We start from the raw sequence: 23,088 nt of genomic DNA, 5'->3' as shown, positions 1-23,088 counted from the left end.
GGTGCCCAAGCCCAACCGAGAGATTCTGGTTTCGTTGAGCAGAGACCCCTGGGCAATCCTGATGAAGCCCTGTTACCAGGCTGCAGCTTGAGGATGACAGAGGTGGGGAGACGGGGCGGCTGGCACTCCAGGAACCCTGCATACGACAGCATCCATGAGCTACTGTGACGCATACGGGCGCAGGAAAAGGGGCAGACAGAGGCTGGCAGTGGATGCGAGCACACAGCCGTCCAGGAGAGAGAGAGAGAACTTTATTTTCCAGGTTGGATTCCTGAGGGTAGTAGGAACAGAGTAGCTGCAGCGAGGGTGCCCATGGGAGCGAACACTTGGATGATGTGCGTAAAAGTGAGCCCTTGGGAAAAATGCCTGGGCCATCAGTCTGCTGGCACGGTGCATGCCCCTCCGGTTCAAACCCACCCCACACCTTTCTGAGCCCACCCACAAACGCCGCCCGGTTTCAGGTGCGGTCACGGGGAGTCCTGGGTGAGTGGCTTTGTAGCTGACCTCCATCAGAACCCCTCTCCCAGCTCCGGGGAACCTCCCATTGCAGAGTCTTGCCTGCTTTTCACCGCGGACACCGGAATCCGGACAGAGGCTCTCCTTGCCACGGCCACGCGGACGCTCCCTCCCCCGGAGGGGAGGATCGATAATCCATAAGACACCCCAATGTGAGTTGTATCAGGAAAAAAAATGGGAAGCCATTTCTTTTGCAAAACTGTGCCCTTCTGCAAAACGCCTGCGCTCTAGACTTAGCGGTTTCCACGGGAATGAACCACGTCATACCATAGGTCATTTAAGCCAAATTGCTTTTGATTTTTGAAATGTGCAGATTGCCTTTGCTGAAGGACCTGTTGGCATGCAGATGCATATTTAAGGCTTATTAAGTATGCTAGTTATCCAGCAGGGAATGATGTAATTGTTCTAGCTGTACATGGAGCGTAGAGGTGAATTTGAATACAATACTCCAGAGGAATCTGTTTGATTTCTGGCATTCAGCACATGACCTGAGGAATTCGTTTCCATATCCACCTGATCTCGAAAGAAAATCTTTATTAGTCCATAGTTAAATCGCCCTCTTCTTACTGAGACCCAGGCATAGCGAGACTTGAGGCCATTTTAAATTGTCCTTCCCTCCAGTTCATAGGGGCCCAGTGAAGTGGGCAATTCCTGATTCTTTTCTTTGGCTGTTTTTACTGTGACTGCCTTAGATAAGAGAAACTAATCGGCGCAATTCTATAGTGAGTCTTAGGATGGATTTTCTGTTACTAATAAAATTTGCCGTCAAGCTACTTTGGCCGTTCTGTTTCCATTAAAGGTCATCCAGAAAGTGGCACAGGGACAGCTCCTGGCCGCGCCCTGCTCAGCTCTTTCCCGGGGTTCATACAGTGACACCTGGTGGCCAGGATGTGTCCCCGCACCGGAGAGGTGAGTGAAAAGTGTGCGTAGGGGTGCGTGTGTGCATATGCGTGTACAGGAAAGGGAGACCGGAGACGAAGGGCCCCACGGGAGGCTCACAGCAGGTGAAAATCCTGAGAACAATCTCTGGCCATGTAATCGGCTTGGTTCTCAAGATCCATTGCCTTCTTTTCCCAGGGCCCTTCAAACTGGGACTTTGGTGATCAGCACACGCGACTGGCTAACAGACTCGTTTCCCCTTCCCCAGTTTATGCTTACAAAGAGCCACTCCAACAGAATTTGTGAAAAACCATCCTACTGATGACAACGTTTGGTCAAAATATTTTCCACAAATGTAGAATAGTTCCGACTTTTTAAAATCAGAACCTTATTATTTTGGGGGGGAGCCGTATTGAGTTCGCCACAAAACTGAGGGGAAGGTGCAGAGATTTCCTACAGACTCCCTGCCCCCACACACGCGGCCTCCCACAGGGCAAATCCTACACCCGATGGTGCATTTGTCACAACTGATGAAGCCACGCTGACCACATCGCCATCACCCAGCGTCCACACGAGGGTTCACACTTGGTGATGTACATTCTGTGGGTGTGCGTAAACGTCTAATGACATGTACCCATTGATTGAACTCCATTTTTAGGAATACTGCCCCGCAGATCGTCTGTGCCCCACCTACTCATCTGCCCCCCCTGCCCCCGCTCCCAGCTCGTATTTAAGAAACCAGAAAACCACAATAACTTTTTCTCCTTGATTACAGTGCCGAAACAATCTTCTGTAGGCCAATTCAAGCTATTAAAGAGGGGAAACAAAACTTTTTCCTTTAAGTTCTGGGATGATACGTGCTCTGATTTTTACTGAGTCGCCTCTGCAAACGTCTGAATCGCCTCCCTAGGAATCAGACAAGCAGATTCCATTTATAAGCAACTAGCTGTGCCGAAACCAGGGCTTTACTACAAAACAGAGCAAGAGGGAACCGACCATCTGTATTTCCAGCCACTTCAAGCATTGCACTTTTCCTTCATCTCTGATAGATGCATTAGCTCTAGTCTGCAGGTAGGGAAATAGGGATACATGCAGCCGGAAGGGTAAGCCCAGGACACATGAACCCTCACTGAACACCTAGGACAGGGTAGGACTGAGAGCAAATACAGGAGGCGTGTTAAGCATGCAGAGAGAGAGATCGCCACAGACTCCGGCAGCCAGGATGCTGGCAGACAGAGGCTGAGCTGAGAAGGATTTCGGCAAATGTTAGTGAAAGTGAAGAATGAGGGGGGGGAAAGACATCCGTGAAAGAGGGGGAACAGGTGTGGATTCAGCGTGCGAGTGGCCCAAAAGGAACGGTTTAAAGTGGAAGCTGTGTACCAGGAACACCAGGAAATAATTTGATACAGAAGGAGAGGTCAGATTTTTATAGACTCTCAAATAATGGCGGGGAAAATTCAGATGAGACCGGGTAGGGAATGGAGAGCTACTGAAGGTTATTTACCAGTTTGTGAAACGAAGCAAAGCCTTCTTTTCTTTCTTTTTTTTTTTTTTTAATTTTTGTTGAAGTTTATTTATTATTGAGAGACAGAGCATGAGCATGGGAGGGGCAGAGAGAGAGAGAGAGAGAGAGAGAGAGAGAGAGAGAGAGAGGGAGACACAGAATCCGAGGCAGGCTCCAGGCTCTGAGCCATCAGCACAGAGCCCGACGCGGGGCTCGAACTCACAAACCGCGAGATCATGACCTGAGCCGGAGTCGGACGCTTAACCCACTGAGCCACACAGGCACCCCTGAAGCAGAGCTTTCTGAATGCTCTCCTATTCAAGAGGTACGTGAAAATCTCCTACAACCTTACGCTGTCGGGATAGAGTCTCACCGGGACCACAGGTACAGTTCCAAGGATGTATTTTAATGTATCGTGTACGAAACTTCATCACTCAGTGGTCATCTGTACCAGACAAATCAGCTGAAGTCACCTCTATGCACCTGAAGAGGTCGAAGCAGAGTTCTCACCCTTCTTTATTCCCACAATAAAGACTACATACATCCAATCCTGCAGCAAATATGGACACCGATTTCCTGCCAGGAGCTCCTCCAGGCTCTCGGTGCTACAGCCAAGACAGACACGATTTCGACTCTGAAGAAGCTTACTGTTTAGTAAGGGAGACACTCAAAAACCACCCCCTAAAGGGTTCATTCTGTGTCCTGATGTGGGCTGGGAGGAGGACACCCGGCCAGCTGGCGTGGGCAGGACTAGGGGAGGCATGGGCTAACTCAGGGGCTAACAACTTACAGAGACGATGCCCGTGGAGACCTGACAGATGAGGAGAAGTCAGCCATGCAAAGAGCAAGAGGAGAAGAGGTCAAGAAAGAAGAGGACGTTTGGCAGGACCTGCTCCTTCCCTCCCGAAAAAGCACATCTTTCAAACCCCAGCTCTGACACGCAGTCGTCCGACATCCCGCCCACTTCCAGACACAGTTAGTTATCATCGCTCCCCCTCCCAGAGGGTTATTGATCCAAGTGCTTTCTGCATTGTGTATTTTGGTCACCCATCAGTCTATGAGACTGTGAGCTCCATGAGAACACAACCTTTTCTCCTTTAAATCAGCAACTGGCACTCTAAGTAGGTGACGAATTGAGTTGGAATCCAAAATACCAAGGTAAGATGTTCCCTGTTTCACCTCAGCCACACGCCTCACATCACAGATGCCTGTCTCTTTTTTATTCTGGTGAAACTCCCTGGCCAAAGGTTCTTCAAAAGGATCGTCCCATGCAATCCTTAGAGAGTTATTCGGAGAATCTGCAGAGACAGAGTGGGAGAGGCCGATAGCATCCAAAGTACAGGGGCTTGGAGCAAAGTGTATTTATTTGAGCTTTTTGTATTTGTTAATTTTTTAAGGGTTACTTATTGATTAATGTTTACGTATTGATTTTTGAGAGAGAGAGAGAGATTGAGAGAGAGGGAAAGATTGAGAGAGAAAGATTGAGAGAGAGAGAACACACAAGTGGGAGAAGGAGAGAGACAGAGAGGCACACAGAATCGATCCAAAATACACTCCAGGCTCTGAGCTGTCAGCACAGAGCCCAGCGCAGGGCTTGAACTCACGTGCTGTGATATCATGACCGGAGCTGACGTTAGACGCTTAACCAACCGAGCCACCTAGGTGCCCTGTGTTTGTTAGGTTTTTTTAATGGTCATTGAAAAGAAGTATATCCTGGGCACCTGGGTGGCTCAGTCAGTTAAGTGTCTGACACTTGGTTTCAGCTCAGGTCTTGATCTCTTGGTTCCTGAGTTCAAGCCCCATGTCGGGCTCCACACTGATGGTCCAAAGCCTGCTTGGGATTCTCTCTCTCCCTCTCTCTCTGCCCCTCCCACTCTGGCGCTGTCTCTGTCTCTCTCAAAATAAATAAATAAACTTAAAGAAAAAGAAAAGAAAGGAAAAGAGGTATCTCCTAAGTGTGCAGAGCCTCCAGGAAGGCAGAAGTAATGTGTGATCCCCCTTTCAGAGTGGACCTTGCCCTGCTTCCTCGGATGGAGTCCCAGAAGGAAATATTCAAGGATTTGTCATGCTCATTCAGGTGACTCAACTTTAACCTAACAAATCAGTATCTTTTCAAAGATGAGGCCTAGGTAGCCATCCCTGCAACGGCCACTCCCGAGAAAGAACACAGAAGCTGCCATGGCTGAGGGAAACCACCCTACTTTGATGCTCTGTCACAAGGGCAGAATTGAAAAGTCATCTCCAAGATTAGGGCTTGGTTAACTCTGATCATTGACGGGCACCCACCATCAAGTTACCAGAGGGAACCGCCATGAAGATCTCTCTTAAAACGTGCACTTAGGTGGTCTCTTCTGCAAGTTGATGTTTACGTTGAGCGGATGTAACCAAGAGACCCATTCTTGAAAAGAAAAACGACGGCTATAGAAGCATACATACTCCTCTAGAGCCGTCAGGTTTGATTATAGCTGGAGACCGCTCTCCAGCACAGAGGAGATTCTGGTAGTTCACGGATACTTGATACAAATGAGTCGAATGAATGAATGAAGAATGAATGAATGCAGGAACAAATGACTAAGGCAATTGCTAAGACTCTGGTGGCAACACAGGTTCCAGGGAAATTAGTTAAGGACCCCCACACTATCTCTTGACTGCACAGCTTAAAACTCTACAGGTAAAGAAATAACCAACCAAACCTCATGACAAAAGACCCCAGAAATAGCACAGCCAAGCAGAGCCAATTATCAACTTTCCTAAGGCACTCATCTGCTCCACAGTTTATCTGCAGAAAATCTTGCTTTCTACTTTTACAAATCGAATTAAGCAGAATAGAAAAGAAGGCTTCTGTCAAGCCACCCGTGACCTTGTGGCTGCATTTCCAATGTGCTTACACTTCAGGCCGACAAGGGATCTTTGAAACCCAAATGCTTATTACCTACCCGTGTCCGCCAAACCTGGAGATGTACGTTCTAGAAATCTGGGGGAAATGGTAAAGGGGGAAGGAGTAGAGGAAGAGTACTCTTCAGAGCCTGAGTCTTGCCTCCATCTCAAGGCTGATGCTATTTCCTAGATCGTAGAAGCCAGGGAGTGTTTAAAATGGTGAATAAATTAGATAACAATCGTCTTCTTTTAAGTCAGATTTGCATAATGTAGCTTCACTAGTTTTTTCAAGACTGTGTACTGTCTCATAACATCAAAGTCACTGAAAGTGCAATAAAAGCCAAGAAAGCTGAATTCACAAGGTATTTCAAGTCCTCTGGGGATTCACCCATCTTCAATAGGTACTAGTGTCTTTATAACACTGGGACGTATGATCCATTCATTTGATGACCGTCTCTAGCTCTTTTTAGTGAGCAACTACTATGTGAAAGTAACGAGCCAAGAAAATCCACTGCAATTAATTCTTTAAAAACCGATTGAAGGGGCGCCTGGGTGGCTCAGCAAGTTGAGTGTCCGACTTTGGCTCAGGTCATGATCTCATGGTTCGGGGTTTCAAGCCCCACATCAGGCTCTGTGCTGACAGCTTGGAGCCTGGAGCCTGCTTCAGATTCTATGTCTCCCTCTCTCTCGGCCTTTCCCCTGCTTGCACTCTCTCTCTCTGTCTCCCAACGATGAATAACGGTTAAAAAAAAAAACTTTTTAAGTAATACATACATACATACATACATATTGAAAACATTTAGACATTCTAATTCTAACATAAGGAAAAAAAGAGGGATTGCTACGACCTGAAGTAGAAAATGGGATTCTTTCTATGAAATCAGCCTTCCTAGACCTACAACCTCAGGAACAGCTGAGGGGGAAAGACGAGATCACCCTCCCACCCCGATAGTAGATTAAATCCTGACAACCAATAGCACGACAGGCATCTTGTGACATTACTCTCACGTTCCTATTCAAGACACTGAGCTACCCGCTTAGTGACCAACCATATAAACCCCCAATACTCCCGGAATTCCAAATATATTCTGTTCCTTCTCTGAACACAACAAAAACCCAGGAAATGGTGAGATGGGCTCAGAAGCACAGTTTGGGACTCTGGGCTTGAGAGGCAGACAGACTCGGTTCAACCTTTGACATGACACGTGTAACTCAACCACACTGTGTGCCCACATAAGCGTGTGGGCTCTAGACAGAAACCCTGTCACTTTCCGCGTGCATGTGTCATTGAACTCTTGTCTGGACCTCAGCGGAGCCGGACAGAGTGCGGCGCCCCCAGGTGTCAGGGCAGCCAATGAAAGCAAAAGAGCAAAGTCGAGCCTGTAATCACTTATTAGGATGTAACAAGCAAGAGGCGAACCCTGCAGAAAGTGCCACCTCCCCCAGACCTATGTCCGTGTGCAATGGTGAACCGGTGGAGGGATGGGTGGCTCCTCGCAGACATGGCAGTTGTCTCACTGATGACAGAGCCCCAAACAAAAAGGTCTGACACTTTCATGGACCATAGGGCTCAGGGAAGTACAGCACCTAGAGTAGAATAGTACCCAGAACGGGGTCAGGGTGGACAAAACAGCTGTGAGCTTCCGCCCCATGACCCAGCAAGAGCCTGGGGAAGATCAAGTCCTCAAATAAAGAGACCCAGGGATGAGGGCACCTGGGTTGAGTGCAGACACGCATGAGAGCCTGAGTCCTCACTGGCCGCTGCCCTGGAAACTTCAGTGCACACACTGTGCACCCAGCCTGGCTGGGAGGGTGGCCACCCTGAGGCCTGCCAGGTATACCCCCGGAACTGCCTGTGACTGGGCCTGAAAAGCCACTCTTAGGTTTTCGAGTAGGGCCAGACCCCTCAAGTCCCAGTTTTGCCCTCCGTAAAAATTCTTCTAAGAGGTTGGGAACAGTCATCCTTGCTGTCCGCTCCCAAAATTGTCACATGTCACTGAGATTAGAAACCATGAGGGGCGCCTGGGTGGCGCAGTCGGTTAAGCGTCCGACTTCAGCCAGGTCACGATCTCACGGTCTGTGAGTTCGAGCCCCGCGTCAGGCTCTGGGCTGATGGCTCGGAGCCTGGAGCCTGTTTCCAATTCTGTGTGTCTCCCTCTCTCTCTGCCCCTCCCCCGTTCATGCTCTGTCTCTCTCTGTCCCAAAAATAAATAAAAAAAAAAAAAAAAAACGTTGAGAAACCATGACCTCCAGATCAGCGTGACTTGGTCATGTGGTCGAGGGTTCTAGACGTTTGTGTTCCATGCCTGATCCTGGTCCTCTCCCCACTCTGCGCCCCGCAAGCCATGTCTCCCTCGCTGCGTCCTCAGCAGGGTCTGGCTGGGTTTGCAGAAGCACCTGTCCTCTGCTCTGTTCTGCAGTAACATTTGCTCCAGGGCTCGGCCACCACTGAGCCTGCGACAGACCTGCCCATTTCCAGCTTCCACCCCAGGTCCCACCAGGGGCCACAGGGCCAACACCTCCTCGCTTTGTCCCTCCGACCCAGGCTTCCTGCTGTCGCTAATCTCTAAGTCACTTCATGGCCCCATTTGGCTTCTCAGCCTTTCATCATCTGTAAACAGTTCCTTTATATTCAATTTCCTTTGTTTCAAGTACAGTGGTTTCTGTCTTCCTGGCTGGATTCTGACACACTTTTACTGTGTGAATTACTATTGACCATAAAACCCGCACCTCATTCCCATACCTGGTCACTCATCAATCAACATTTCCTAACATAATACCATTTACAGGGAACCAGGAAAGGAGGCTAGTATTTCCTGAAAGAAGAAATGGTAGGGAATCAAATTAAGGCAACATAAAATAATCGAATTACACGTGAGCAGCGATGCTTTCAACAATTGTGACAGCAACAGAGATGCTTCCAGGATCAAGCCCTGTAGGAGGCCGGTTGACTCTTTGGTGTCTCCCCAAGGTCATCGGGGTTATTGGGTCTCTATCATAAATTGAAAAGGTCCTTTATCAAAAGGCACGTGTTGGTAACAATGATTCTGGACTCACTGTGGATGTTCTGGTCATAGTGGAAAACCCAAAAAAAGCAAGACTTGTTTATAAAACTTTAAGGAAAATAAGCCCGACCTAACTTCATCTTGGAATGCTAGCTGTTGGAATTGAAAAGCACATTAAGGAGCACCTGGGTGGCTCAGTGGGTTGAGCGTCCAACTTTGGCTCAGGTCATGATATTGCAGTTTGTGGGTTCGAGCCCCATGTTGGGCTCTGCACCTGACAGCCTGGAGCGTGCTTCAGATTCTGTGTCCCCCCTCTCTCTCTGCCCATCTCCCACTTGTGCTCTCTCTCTCTCTCTCTCAAAAATAAATAAATAAGCATTTTTAAAAATATATTTGAAAAGAAAGAAACAAAGAAAAGCACATTCAAAGAGTATCTAAGTCAGTTCCCTGCTCTCTTTTAGCATAAACTTGCTTATAACGCAAACCGAGATTCAGAGAGACCATGTGACTACCAAAATCCAGGTCACTACTGATGAGCTCCGCCCTGCTCCTGCTCAGATAAGCCCTGAGGACACCTCTGGGCTGCTCCCAAGGAAGCCCGGCACCCGGCTGGGCCAGTGGGCGGGCTCCACACCCTCAAGCCAGCACTAGAATAACCCAAGAGAAGTTCAACTCAGACCCCAAAAGGTAAGACAACAACTGAGAAAGGTTGGAAACGTGAGGGTCCACGCTAAGGGATGAGCTGGGCCATACAGGACACCAAGCAAATGTCACATTGGCCCTTCCTCTCTGGCCAACATCCCACGTGTAAGCTAAATGTTTAGTGGAGCACAGGTTGCATTGGTGAAGTCACCCCACCTTGAGACCCTCACTCTGATCACATCCACAAAGACTCTTTTTCCATATAAAGTAACAGCCCCAGGTCTCAGGGGTTCAGACCTGGGCAGCCTGGGGGCCATAATTCAGCCTGGCACACCCACCCCCTGAGAGAATTACATAGCCCTCGATGCTAAATGGCTTCCTTTGAAAGTGAGCTGGAATTTCTGACACATTTGCTAACGGAGTGACAGCTCTCCACTACCCTTGAGATAGTTCCATCAGCGTCTCCTGGTTCTGGCATCCTATTATCTAGACTCAAAGATGTGACATTTCTGAATGCCTTAATTTGCATCGCCTGGTGGGTGACAGACAAAACTTATCCACATATGTCCAAGATGAGAAAGTCGTATTAAATTGTGAATGCCTTGACTTTGGGGAAAAGGATCTGCACATCAATTGATTGTCACTTTACAATAAATTTTTAAAGTGAGTCACTCTTCCACCAAGAAATATTTGCTTGTTATATCCCAAAAGTCTATAGTTTTTGCTCTTTTGAATGCACAATAACTTTTTGTTCGGGGCTGCATCAAAGTGTATCGTTTTCAAGCCTTTTAAAGAAACAACCTGGAATCCTAATTTAAGTTAAACTTCAGTTGCATGCGGTGCGACCAACGGGAATAAATCAACTGAGGTGACAATCAGATGAACAGATTCCTTTCGCACTTGGTTATGTTCCCACAAGCAGACATGGTGACAATTCCATCAGAATGTTCTCCTCTGCCTGCACATCAGCGTCTTTCTTCTGGCTCTGATTGTGAAATGACTTCTGACTGCAGCCAATTTCAAAATGTGAACCAATGATCTTTTTAAAGGCAAAAACATGATCATTCATTCCCAGGGCTTCCTCTCTGCTTTTGCATTTGCGTCACCTCATAAAACCGTAACTAACTTAACTAACCCATGTTCCAGACTGAATCTGCATGGCCTTTGCTGCTGGTTTGTGTTTTACGGCCCCTAAGGCAAGGGTGGCCTGATTTGATAGTAAAGAAGGTTGCTCTGCCATAAAGTTATTTCCAAAAAATCTCACTAATTCTAAAATTCCTATTCGATTCCACCTCTGTTCAGATATATCTTTTCTAGCATTACATATTACAAAGTCAGAAAGTCCCTTCAATCTGCATAGAACATGACGTTGGAACAATAAAAATGTCAAAACTGTCTCAGCTCCATAAATATCACAGGGTATTCAACGTTAAAATTCAACCCCATGATATAGAGTTTAGACTAATATATTTCATGTTACATAGGAAAACTGTTTCTATAGACGTGCTTAGGATTATTGTGCGATCCTTAGATAAAGAGTTTCGTGATGATGTGCCTTATATGCACTCATTTATTCACGGACTCATTCCTCACTTAACAAACATCTCTTTAACAAGCCACTATCCCAAGCTAGGTCCTGGGGAGATGAGAGGTTAAGAATTCAGGATCCATAAGAAATAAATTCTCAGTCTCGCCAGGAAGAAAAACATGCAATTAAGCTGCACCATCAAGTTAGGGGCCAAGTCCTATAGGGGCACATAGGACCAAGTGATTTACTCCATCCAGAAAAGTTCTTATAATGCTTCAGAGGAAGAGGCGTGTTCATGGGATCTTATAAAACGAATACAGTTATCAAATGGACACAGAACATGAATGCATATGTGCGTGTACTGCATTTCTACTAGTAAGAGGCCACTTGGAGTGAGAAGCTCAGATGAGAAATCAGGTGACCTGCGCTCCAGCCCTCTACGATGCTCATCAGCATTTCACATATCTCTCTCGACTGAACGGTCAGTCAAGCGCACCCCCTGTCTACAACGTATGACCCCTGTGCTCCAATCTGACGCTACTCCCTCCCACGCCACCGTCCGTGTGACTCCTCCCTCACACGATCCACCCCCGGCACCCATCTGGTTGTACGTGGGAAGCATGACAGGCATTAAGTTCGATGACAAGTGGTTATACTCGCTGCACCACATCCTCTAGGCCAGGGACATCGGGTCGGCTGATCACACTGTTCACCAATCTGGGAACGACACAGTCCAAGACCATCACTGCCCACGGCTGGAGAAGGGATATGCCTTGAAGTCACCCTTGGGGTCCTTCTCGCAAGCTTGCAGGTTCTCCACAAGGGATCTAGACGTGTCTTCTACAACAACACTGAAACCCAAAGGAGCCCGGAGATGGAATCCATGGGGTGCCCGTCCCATCCCCCTTATCATACGAAATGTCCATCATTTTCTGGCATCTCTCTGACCTCCACTCCATAGCCTCCCTTTGTCGAATAATCTAGAGCTCCAACTTTTCTATCTGCTTTCCAGATGTTTCTAAAATACCCTCACCTACCACATTCAGTGCTCCAGCCACCGTTTCTCATTTATGTTTTGACGGCTTCTCTGCTCTCTTTCTCTATAATTCTTCATAGACTCTGTTCATCCCCCAAGGACAAAGTGATGAAGGAAGCCCCTCTCTGACCTCACCCCTGTGTCCATCAAATCTCCGGTCTCCCAATTCTCAGGTGTGCTAACATATCAGGGACTCTACATATGAGACATTTTTTCTTTACAACAATCCTGTGGCAGTGTTTACAGGGAGCCAAAAGGAGCTGAAATGTTAAATGACCTCACCCAAGTTCTTACAGATAGTAATTGGCAAATTCAGAAATTGAACTGGAGTCCCTATGATTCTGAAATGCACTTTGACTTTCTTTGCACTATAATATTTTGATGTTTTTAAAAAGTCTATGAGGAAAATTACCTTATTCTTCCTTTGTATTTCAATAATGTCTGTTCCCATTTTGGTCCCAAAACTGTAAGCTCCTTGGGGCTGGAGGCATGGTCACATTTATTTCTATGCCCCACGGGGCTTCACACAGTGCCAGGCATACAGTGAATGCTTAATATTTGTTAAATTGAAATTATATGAAGCATGTTCCAACTTCTAGTTCCTAAAAAGCCTGAGGTTTTCCATGCAGGAGGCTAATGGCCCTTGTTTTGCTTTTGTTTGGACAAGAAGAAGGTTCCTCAGCCCTTGAGCTTGTGCTGACTGAGGGGAGAGAGCAGGTGATCGACCTTAGCGACCACCCACCATAACTGCTGATCTCCTTCTTCCGTCAGCCATTGGCATCTTCTTGAATCTCCTGTTGACACCTACCATAAATAACCTGGATCTTCTTCAATCTAATTCAAACATTTAAAATAAAAAAAAAAAAGTGGTCTGTGCAGGAATCTCAAATAAAACCTAATGCTGGAGTTGCATAGATCTGCTCGGTTCTGCTGCAAATACAAGTGATGTCACTGTGGATATGCTATGGACTGAATGATTGTGCCCCCCCCAGAATCCATGTGTTTAAGCCCTAATCCCCAGTGTGATGGTGTTAGGAGGTAGGAACTCTGGGAGGTAATTAGGTCATGAGAGTGGAACCCCCATGAATGGGATTAGCACACTTAAGAGAACAAATGATCTCTCTCTCCGCCATGAGGGGACTTACAACAGGAAGGTGGTCATCTATAAGACAGAAAGAGAGCCCTTGACCTGATCTTGGCCTTCTGGCCTCTAGATCTATGAAAAATAGATGTTGGTTGCTCAAGCCACTCAGTCTGTGGCATTTTTTTTATAACAACTCAAAGTGACTGAGACAGAATAAAACAATGCAGGAGTGGTAGGGTCAGTATGCAAGGCTTGGATGACTGGCCACATAAAAGACAGTTGAGTTCACAGAGAATATATATCTCTGCATATGTTCCATCATTTCGAGGTAAGGTAGAAACTAAAATAGAAACATCATGTCAGAGACAAGCTAAGATGGGATCTAAGGTGGGATCTGGTGTTAATGAGCTGAAAGGCAGGCAATTCTGAGCAAGATCTTTCTCCTCTGCATCTCCAAATGTCAAGAGAGGGAAAAAAATTGCTTGTTTCTAGGCTCCCTCTAGCTTTTAGAGTTTGTAACTCCCAGCCCTGGCTAGACCATATTGAATGTTTTAAATAAATGAGGTAAACCTTTCAGATCACCAAGAAGCAAAAACCATCTGAAGGTGTCACACAGCCTTTTATTCCCTATTAATGTTATACTTAAACATTACTCAGATATATCACCAGAAATACTTTATCTCTGTGCCCAAAGGTGGAAAACTCCAATGGCCTCTGCCTGTGTTGAAGCTGCTTGTTTCAATGTCTTCACCATCCCAGTGTGGCCTCTGCAAGGAATGTGTAGGCACCTTTCCAGAAGTTTCCACCAGTGACTCCTTCAGTAATTTTCCCAGGACAGAGATTAAGGCTATTGATTACATCTACCCATAGCCTCCCAGGGCTTAGGCCCTTTAGATTTTGCCTAAACAAAGTCCACTGGGGAAATCCTATTAAACCTTAAACAAAGGACAAGTGTCCTTACATAAGTTAGAGATGCATACATCCAATATGTGAATGCCCAGCATCCAAAAACTGGACCAACTTCAAGCATGAGAACGTGGTGCAGAGTACTATAGAATTTCTTGATTTAGAATAACGGATTACATATTAAATTTTCTATTCCTAAAAGAAGAAAAAGAAATACTTCGTTACTAGTGCTAACTGAATTTTAGACCCACCTGCAATCCACCTAGGAGATTTTTTTAATGATCCCCACAATATATTCTGTTACTTGTTGGTATAATAAACCACAATAAGTATGCATATAAAGTTGTCTTCACTAAACATGTATTCCACTTTAAAACATTTACAGAAGGGTACTTTAAAAACATCCTCCTGAGAAACAGGATATATGCATCAGCTGGGCACTGATAAGAGTTTTAGAGGCACATGTCACCAAATTGCCCTCTCCTTCAGATCCCCAGAGCATGAACTTCAGCTACAGCAGAGTTTTAAGACGGGCCATACCCTTCCAGTCTTACTAAGGCTCTGACGCTTCTAGGCGTTTGTAACGTAGCAATTACAGTGAATACTATCTACCACTTATCTGTAAGGGGGCAGAGAAAGAAAAACTTGACATGCTATTCAACCAGTGCACTTCTGCGTTTTGAAACTTTCGTGCTACCATTTCTTGGCTGACAGTATTTTAGCTGCAAAGAATACGTTTTCTCATTTGGAAACGTCGCCTATTGAACAATGAAGGAGGAAAAAAACCCCAGCTTTGTTGAAACCCAGAGATTAGCAGTGATGCGTGTCAGGTTTAATTAATATAGATTTGGCCTGAGAGCACATGTGCTCTCTGCAACGTTGAAATATACCTAAAGCCTAAAAAAGGAAAGAAACAAACCAACGTTTGTTCCAAGAGAAGGAAGTATTTTCTCAATCAACAGTAGATCTCAAATTGTATTGACATCAGAATCCCCTGGAGGGCTCCTTAAAACACAGAGAGCTGGACCCCTGGGGCAAAGTTTCTGATTCAGTAGCAACTGGGGTGGAGCCTGAGAATTTGTATTTTATTTATTTATTTATTTATTTATTTATTTATTATTTAAATTCAAGTTAGTTAACATACAGTGTAGTGTTGGTTTCAGGAGTAGAACTCAGTGACTCGTCACATACACACCCAGTGCTCATCCCAAGTGCCCTTCTTTTTTTTTTTTTTTTTTTTTTTTAAATTTTTTTTTCAACGTTTTTTATTTATTTTTGGGACAGAGAGAGACAGAGCATGAACGGGGGAGGGGCAGAGAGAGAGGGAGACACAGAATCGGAAACAGGCTCCAGGCTCCGAGCCATCAGCCCAGAGCCTGACGCGGGGCTCGAACTCACGGACCGCGGGATCGTGACCTGGCTGAAGTCGGACGCTTAACCGACTGCGCCACCCAGGCGCCCCCCAAGTGCCCTTCTTAATGCCCATCACCCAGCCAGCCCACCCCCCTACCTAACTCCCCTCCAGCCTCCAAGACCCTCCTCGCTCCCGCAGCTGGTCCAGAGACCACATTTTGGGAACCACTGGGGACTGGATCCTACCCAGACTCAGGATTAGGATTCAGAAAGCCCAAAGTCGCTCCCTAGGAACTTGTTCAAGCTTGCCTTTCTCAGCTAGGTTTTTTTGTTTTTTGTTTTTTGTGGGTGTTTTTGTTTTGTTTTGTTTTGTTTTGTTTGTCCTCTTCCAGCTAGAGAGGGCTCTTAAGGTCCCAACATCTTATGGCTTCTCAGCAGACTCACCCTTATAAAATTGTCACCATACTGAGTGGAACTTATTAAGTTTAGCGCAAACATCCCATGTGCCAGCCATCTGCTTTTCGAGTCCAAATGGTCAGAAAAGTGTGCTGAAAGGGCGGGCCTACGCCGGCCGACTCCATCTTGTTCTGTGTCCTTCACCTTGACCACACCTCCTCCCCTTGAGTAACCCCCCCCCTCACCTGCCTAACAGGACTCGGACCCTTCCCCAGGACCCTTCCCCAGCCAATCGGCTGAGGCCATAGCCATTACCTCACCAACTGCCCCTAGGCCCCAATAAAACCTTTGTTCTTTTGAAACTCGCTCTCTTTCCCTGGTATCTCACCGCTGCGTCGGTGCAGGTAGGGGATTGAGCTCGAGCTAGCTCGAATAAAGGCTCTTTGCTTTTGCATCGGACTCGGCTCCCTAGTGGTCTTTGGGGATCACGAATTCTGGGCATAACAGTGCCAAGTAGCTACCCAGCATTTACTTCCAGGTTTCCCAAGAATTACCCACAGGTATGTCTTTTTCTCCACCTGTCCCCTCTCATATTTAAATTGCCCTATCAACTCTGCATGGGGAATTTTCAAATATGCTTCAACTTTTACATCAGGCATGCTTGACAGGTTTTCCACTCTGCCCCCCTTCCCTTTCCTTAAGAGCCATTCGGTTTTCAATGGATTAAAAGTTGAGTTGTGATTTACTCAAGTTGCTTCGTATGTGGAAAACCAAGTAGTTCCAATGGTTAATCAATTCGTTCACCACCTTAGACCCATTTACCAAACCCAAGCACGTTGGTGCGACTAAATTCTCCAGTGACAGAGAGCAGCGTGCCCATCCCTGTCGACTGGGTCTCTTATTGTTACTGATTAAACACAGACCAAACCAAAACGGGATATCGCATCCCCTGGGAGGTTGGGAAGGACGGGGTGGCTGACTCAGCGTTCTCAATCAGTTCAAGCAGGGCCTCCAACCCTACTGAGTAGATGCAAACCCCGGACCCGTTGCTGGTGTCACATTCACTTTGGAGCCCATTTTGTCAGAGTTCCCCGTGAGCCCAACTTAATAGCAAATAGAAAGACAAATTCGCCCACAATACCGTGCTGGAGGACAATCGGCCCAGCGGCCGCGGGGCTGTGCTCGCTGCAATTGAACTCTGCGAGCTGCTCTGTCGTCACATTGAGCGCACGCGGGGGAAACTGCTGACCCACAACATATGCCACCGGAGCTGCCGGCGGGAATGAGAGAGACTGCAGCCAGGCCACTAGGAAAATCCAGAAGCAAGGAGCGGCTCGCTCCGAAGCAAAGCTCCGTGCAAGTCAGACCACACGTGGGACTGCCTGATGCATCGTTATTGTCCAGACAACCGCTGAGTTTTACAGCGGCCAGGAGCCTGAGCCGTCGTGACGGCTACTTCGCAGCCTTCGTTCGTCGTTTCCTCTCGTACGCCCCCACCTTAAAAAATGTCTTTCCTCAGCCTCTGTCCTTGGCTCTTGAGTCACGGGACACCTCTCCGGTAATGTTACCACTTTATACGGATGACTGTCGAGGTTTCAGTTCTTGTGCTGACCTTGCTCTTAAGCACCAGTCTCTAATAGGAAATGGCGTGCGGAGACCTCTAGGGAGAGGCACCTGGTCCACTGAGCTTGGCATGGACAAGAGTGAGCTCCCCGTCCTCCCCTCGAAGCCACCTGTTCCATCGCATCTCATGGCCTGTGGCATGAGCTCTCCCCTGGCCACGCCCATCACTGGGATCACGGCCACGGTCACCCTTGGCTACCTTCCACTGCCCAACCTCCTTCACCCCCCGGAAGGAGGGATTTCCCCAGGACAGGGCTCAGCTCGGATGTCATCACTCCTATGGCTTCAAACTCACAGTTTCTTCTTTACTTTGTAGTACAGAGTCCAGATTTCTTAACACGGCGATGACAAGTGCCCATGGTGTGACCCCCGTCTTTCTGGCTTTTTTTTCCCTTCCCATAGCATCCCCCACTTCTTTCCTTCCCTCGGTCCCCAAACTCTATGCTACTTAGAGCTACTAAATACATGAATCTGAGCAAATAATTCAGAGAGAATGAAATGCAAATCAGCATCATTGAAAATAGTAGAAACTAAAATCCAAGCCAAGATTATATTCTCAACTCCCAAACTGGCAAAAATCCGAAGACTTGATAACATGCTCTGTGGGTGAAGCTACGGTGAAGAGAGACCCTCAGACAGTCCCCGTAGTCGGGTCAACTGGTAAACCTTTAAGTCTATTTTGCAAAGGCTATCGAAACTCTACGTGTGCTTCCGCACTGCAGTAGCTTGAGACAAAAGGCCTGCAAGGCTTCAGTCTTCTCTCTGCTTCTCCATGCCCTTAACATTGCACCAGGTAAACGGATGACCTATTTAAAGGTGATGTTGCAGGTATGTGATGTGACTCCTATCACGTGATTATCAGTAGCGATGGATTTCGGCTGCTTTTGTGATGGTCTTTGGCTAACAGAAGGCAGTGGCATGGCAGTTTTGAGATTAGACCTCAAGAGGCATTGCAGGATTCTTCTCTCTCTGAACCTTGCCATCGCCACATGATAAGCCCAAGCCAGCACGCCGGAGGAGGACAGACACATAGACCATTGTCTCTCTGGTCAACAGCCATCCAAGCACCAGAGATGTGAGGGTGTCCTAGATGCACCCTAGACTAGCCAGACCCAAGCCAACCTATCAGCTGACTGCAGGTACTGGACCAAGCCCAGTTGATCCCAATCAAGCCCTTCCCATATGTGCAAAATTGCCTATGGCTATTGTAAAAATTACCTATGGCTATCGCAGTTTGTTTGTACCTTGGAAACAAAGATTGTTCGGAAATCATCATAGAGGATTATTAGTTACAAGGTGGTATGGCCACACAATAGATCACAGCGAAACTACAGAACAGGGCACTTCTGTGGAACATCCACCAAGATATACCGGCGCATAAAACGGCAAGTTTCAGAGCAATGTTTACAACATGCTACCATTTGTGTAAAATGGTAAAGAGAAAAAGGATCTGTGTGTTTTGCAGTAGATGTACAAAATAAATTATTTGAAAAGATACACAAGGTACTTAAATTGTTGCTTATCTCTTGGAAAATACACTGAGTAAGAGCACGAGTTATAAAGAGAATTTTTACTGTTGTTTTTTTCTATCTTTTGAACACGGAGCCAGGTTAACATCTTACCTACTTGAAAAGTAATTTTCTTAAGTGGCCCAACCAACTTTGTATTTGCCTACATCTGGGCTTTTGCCAACATAGTTACCTCTACCTGGAGAGGACTTAGGATGTTGTTAAGAGATAGTTTAATTCACAGAAAATTTGGTCTGTGCTACAATCATGGAAATCGTCGGGAACCTCTGAAGTCAGCTGGTCCTACCTTTGATTCCATGCACGGGACGCTAGGTGCTCACGTAGCCCCTGCTTGACCCTCTGCTCAGACAGGGAACTCTTTCCAGAATGTTCGTAGCAGAGCTGAAAGAAAAACAGGTATGTCTCTAAGAACGAGTAATCTGGTTAATTGAAAAGTGATTTATTGGGGCAACTGGGTGGCACAGTCCGTTAAGCATCAGACTTCGGCTCAGGTCATGACCTTATGGTTCGTGGGTTCGAGCCCCACGTTGGACTCTGTGCTGACAGCTCAGAGCCTGGAGCTGCTTCAGATTCTGTGTCTCCCTCTCTCTCTGCCCCTCCCCCACTCATCCTCTACTTCTCTCTCTCTCAAAAATAAGCATAAAAATTTTTTTCAGTGATTTCTTTACAGAAAGAGCATTAACAGATGAAGATATTGTCACTGCATTATTTTTTTTAATTGTGAATACAGAGAAATAACTAAACCATCAGTGATAATGGGAAGGTTAAATAAATCACGGCACATCCAGAGAATGTGAATGGCGAGCAGCTGTTGTTATGAAGAATTTTTAACACGGCGGAAAACATGTGGATTATGCTATTTGGTAAAGTAGAAACAGTAGAGACAAAAAATCATCAATTCAGTAAGATATCAACCATGTTGGAGGGAAAAAAATCCTCAAAAAACAACAGAAAGAGCTAAAAGGAAATATACCAACATATGAAGAATAATTGTACTCATTTCTCTTCTTCCTAGTTTTCATTAGTTGCTAAATATTCTCAACACTCCACACATTACTTTAAAAATAAATATACATATGGAGTCTGGGTGGCTCAGCTGGTCAAGCATCTGACTCTTGATTTCGGCTCAAGTCATGATCTCACGGTGTGTGAGTTCGAGCCCTGCGTCCGGCTCCATGCTGATGGTGTGGAGTCTGCTTGGGATTGTCTCTTTCTCTCTCTGCGCCTCCCCTGCTCTCTCTCTCTCTCTCTCTCTCTCTCAAAATAAATAAACTTAAAAATAAATAAGTAAACAAACATAATACGTTAAGCATGTACTCTCTGCCAGCAATCTATTATGATTAGAGGGTATAAAGAAATAAATAAGAATAAAATTGACCTTCCTCATCAAGATTTGCTACATGCTTTAACAAACAACCTTGACAGCTCAACATGATAGAAGGCTTTTACTGCCCACTCAAAATCCAGCCAGGAGTGGGGGTGGGGGGGGCAGGGAAGTGTGTGTTCCAGGCAGCGAGGACCCAGGTGCCGGCCACCTCACCACTCTGCTTCCCTCCGGGTCCCCGGCTGGGGGCTGTCGCGGTGCAGGCCTGAAACTCACAAGCAGGCTAGAACTTAGCATGTGGCCACAAGGACCACGGGGGAGATGGACGGTGTACGTGGCTGTGTGCCTGGGAGCAGAGAGGGTCAGCCGGTCTGATCCACCCAGGGATCAGAAAGGCTCATAGAGGAGGAGGGGGATTTTGAGTCATTTCTTAAAAGTTGGGAATGCTGCTAACTGGAAAAATTAGTAGAAGTTCGTCCAGCAGGATAACTTGGCATGACCATTGCAGATAAAGATAATTAGGTAAATCATTTTCCAAAAGCTCCCCCTCCCCCCGCAAAAAGGCCATTGGAAGGCCAATCTCTACATCCTGTACTTTCCGTCCATCATAGTCAGGAAATCGGCCTTTGGAATCGAATGGGGTTGTACCCCCCCTTTTGGCTCTGCATCTCGATTTCTGTGTGGTCTTGGGCAAATGGGGACCAAACCTTAGTGATCTCATGTGTAAAATGAAGACAATAGTGTCTAACCCACAGGACCAGTGCACAATGTCAGTAAAATACAGGGTATGTGTTCAACACATGAGATATTACCATTATGTATTATCATAAGACTCAATTCTCAAATTTTCTAAATGTTTAGAACATATGAATATCTTAAATTTATAACTCACTCATCATCCTCTGCTCCCATCTCTTAAGGAAAAAAAAAAAAAAAAACAGGACAGGGGAAATGAAATCATTATTTTTCCACTTCAGTAATCAAAAGGGTGATTTACCGAGCACCTAAAGTGAGCATGCTTGCCTTGTTGATTTAAAGAAAAGCTTAATCAGACAATAATTACAACTTATTGATTGTAGTTCTATTGCACGGTTTTATAAAAACATGGTTACCATTTGTTCAACTAAAAGAATATAACATTTCTAAGTTTTGTTCATTTATAAGCACACCACAAGACTAACACTATAGTAAAGGAAAATTCTTGCAGGTTCGTAAGCGGTCACAATGTCAGAAGGCATGAGAAACATCAGGAAAAGAGAAAAACAATCGCAATTAGTTTTTGACTACAACTTTCGCCAATAAACTTGCATCATAGGTTTTATTTTGTGACATCTTACTTTTTTAATGTTTACTTACTTTGAGAGAGTGCAAGCGGGGGATGGGCAGAGAGAAGGAGAGACAGAATCCCAAGCGGGCTCCACGCTGCCAGCACAGAGCCCGACATGGGGCTCGAACCCACGAACTGTAAGATCATGACTGGAGCCAAAGTCAAGAGTTGGATGCTTAACTGAGTGAGCGGCCCAGGCTCCTGCATTATCCCCTAACTTGCCATCTGTTCATAATCTTCTGTGGGCCCCTCCATGCCTGGCATTGGGGTGCACCCTGGGCACACAGAGGGACAGTGCTCATTCCCTGCCACTCACTAAGAGGCGGGAGAGTCGGCAACTATAAGGTGACAGGGGCCGTCAATGATCACCTGCCTCCACCACAGGCAATTCGGGAATGCTCTCTTCACTTTCTTGGCAAGTGCAGTTTTTACAAATATAAACCAGTCCCAGGGGCGCCTGGGTGGCTCAGTAGGGTGAACATCTGACTTGAGCTCAGGTCAGGATCTCACGGTTTGTGAGCTGGAGCCCTGCCTCGTGTGGCTCACTGCTGACAGTGCAGGGCCTGCTTTGGATCCTCTATTCTCCCCCCCCCCCCCACCCCTCCCTGCTCTCAAAAATAAATTTTAAAAAAACATTTAAAAATACATACAAATTTAAAAAAATTGTACAAATATAAGCCAGCCCCACGTTTCTGCCACAGCAGCTGGAGAAACCTAAAACAAGGGCAAAACACAGGCCCAGGAGCTGTGCTGTGCATGGCCTCAACATTGTCTGTATTCACAGCCTGCTGCTTGGAAATGCCCCAGAAGTGCCCGGGGTGTCTGAAACACTGGAATGTCCCTCTCCAGACCCCAGGGGCTCAGTTAATCCCCTGTCACACTGCCCTGTTTGTCTTCCAGGTACAAGGAAAATCCGCTGGCAGGCGAAGCTGTACTTGAAAACAATCCTTCCTCTACACGATGCTGTTGAACGCGGGCCTGGTCAAGGTTCAAGCGCCCTGCCGGTGAGAAAGCAGCCTGAGACCCGGGGCCCCCAAGGCGGCGAGCGAGCTCACGCGGGGCAAAAACGAAATGAAACGGGAAGGACGGTGGAGGCGTTCTGGGAAACCAAGCCAGGGGGGCCTGGGAATGGGAAGCTTCCTTCGGCTCACGGCGATCTTTTTCTCGTGCGCTTCGCACGGGGAAGTCCAAACTTCCACGCCTGTGCGGTCGGGAAAAGCCACGTTAAGCCTTGGCTGCGCGGCAGGACTTGCACATTGACTTTGAAGACGGAGGGAGTGGAGTCCCGTCCTTCACGTGTGCAATCCGTGGCCGCTGAGGGTGTCTGAGGCCGAGGTGGGAGCAGGAGAGGGGGGAGCTTAGGGAAGGAGAGGGCGCCGCGATGTGGACAGCGAAGGCCGAGGGAAGGCGAGGGGCCCCGTGTCCGCACTGACCGACCGACCTCTGCGCTGCGTCGGCCACTGCTGCAGGTGCTCCTTGAACGTCTTCTCACCCGTCCACCTGACGAAGTGGCTTTCGTCCCTCTCAGAGCTCAGAAGCAGAGGGGGGCTCAGGGAACG

This window comes from Panthera onca, chromosome B1 (genome assembly GCF_046562875.1).
Source record: "Panthera onca isolate mPanOnc1 chromosome B1, mPanOnc1 haplotype 2, whole genome shotgun sequence".
Classification (NCBI taxonomy): Eukaryota; Metazoa; Chordata; class Mammalia; order Carnivora; family Felidae; genus Panthera; species Panthera onca.
The sequence above is the reverse complement of the archived record's forward strand: the minus strand, read 5'-3'. Positions refer to the sequence as shown.